This window comes from Mastomys coucha, unplaced genomic scaffold, assembly GCF_008632895.1.
Source record: "Mastomys coucha isolate ucsf_1 unplaced genomic scaffold, UCSF_Mcou_1 pScaffold18, whole genome shotgun sequence".
NCBI lineage: Eukaryota > Metazoa > Chordata > Mammalia > Rodentia > Muridae > Mastomys > Mastomys coucha.
Window position 1 is genome coordinate 101,175,950 of NW_022196900.1, and position 1,216 is coordinate 101,177,165.

The following is a 1,216-nucleotide window of genomic DNA, read 5'->3' on the forward strand; positions in this document are numbered from 1 at the left end:
AGAAATCCACCTGCCTCTGCCTCCCAGGTGCTGAGATTAAAGGTGTGCACCACCACCCGGCTGGACTAATTCTTGAAGGTGAAAATATTTAAGGTACAGAAGAGTAACATGAAGGACAATGCTCACAAAATAACAACACTGAGAAATTTGCATTTGGTTTTCCAAAACATTGTAAGACCCAATGCATCTACAAAAGCAGAACCAGAGCTGTAATTCTAAGTTCTATAAAATAATATACAAATTGTTTATTCAATTAAACATCAATATCCAAGAATAAATTGTAAAGTTTTACTAAAAGATAACAATAATATAATAGAGAAAAATATAACAATCCAATTTACTAACCATGCATAAGTTTAGGTGATTATAGCATGACTTCCCTTTCTCTCTCTCTCTTTCTTTCTTCCTTCCTTTCTTCCTTCCTTCCTTTCTTTCTTTCTTTCTTTCTTTCTTTCTTTCTTTCTTTCTTTCTTTCTTTCTTCACTTCCCAACCTGAGTTCTGGTTCTCTCTTGAAGATAGCCAAGGGAAAAGAGTGTCAGTAGTGGACATGATTTGTTCTTGAGAAAAATTAGGGTTGCTTTTCAATATAATAATAACATTTACCTTCCTTGATTCTAAGTTACTTTGGAGTAGTAGCTGGCCCACCTCAGAGTTCTGAGTCTTCTTCTCCTCATTACTAGGCCTTTTTTCTCTCTTGCCCAGAAATCTTGTCTCATTTCTCAGGCAAGAGGGAGGTTTGTAGCAATAAATGTTTATTGAACCAGAAGAGAGTCTCTTGCAGAAGGGAAAGCTTTTACACAAGCAAATATGCCTAAACTCATATACATTCATGTACAAATTTATGCACAGTACCCACACACATTCATGCATTCCACATAGGCTTAGCTACTTACTTATCTCATAATTACATATGTGCACACACACATCCATAATTACACATGCATATGGAGCAAAAGCCCAAGTGCCAGTGCAGAAAGAACTCATTCATTCTGGATACAAATGAGCTACAATATTTACTATATAGAGAAAGAAAAAGCTTCTACCCTTTTATTGCTAAATGAATTAAACCCAGGACTGTAAGCAAAAAGCTTTATCTTCTTTAGTAAGACTAAGCCTGCCTTGCTGTTAAGAAAAGACCTGCTCTTTGTGTTCTAGCGCCTTAAGGTGTGCTGTCAAATTTCTGGTGTATGCTCTTTCCAGTTTCTTTTTGGAGGC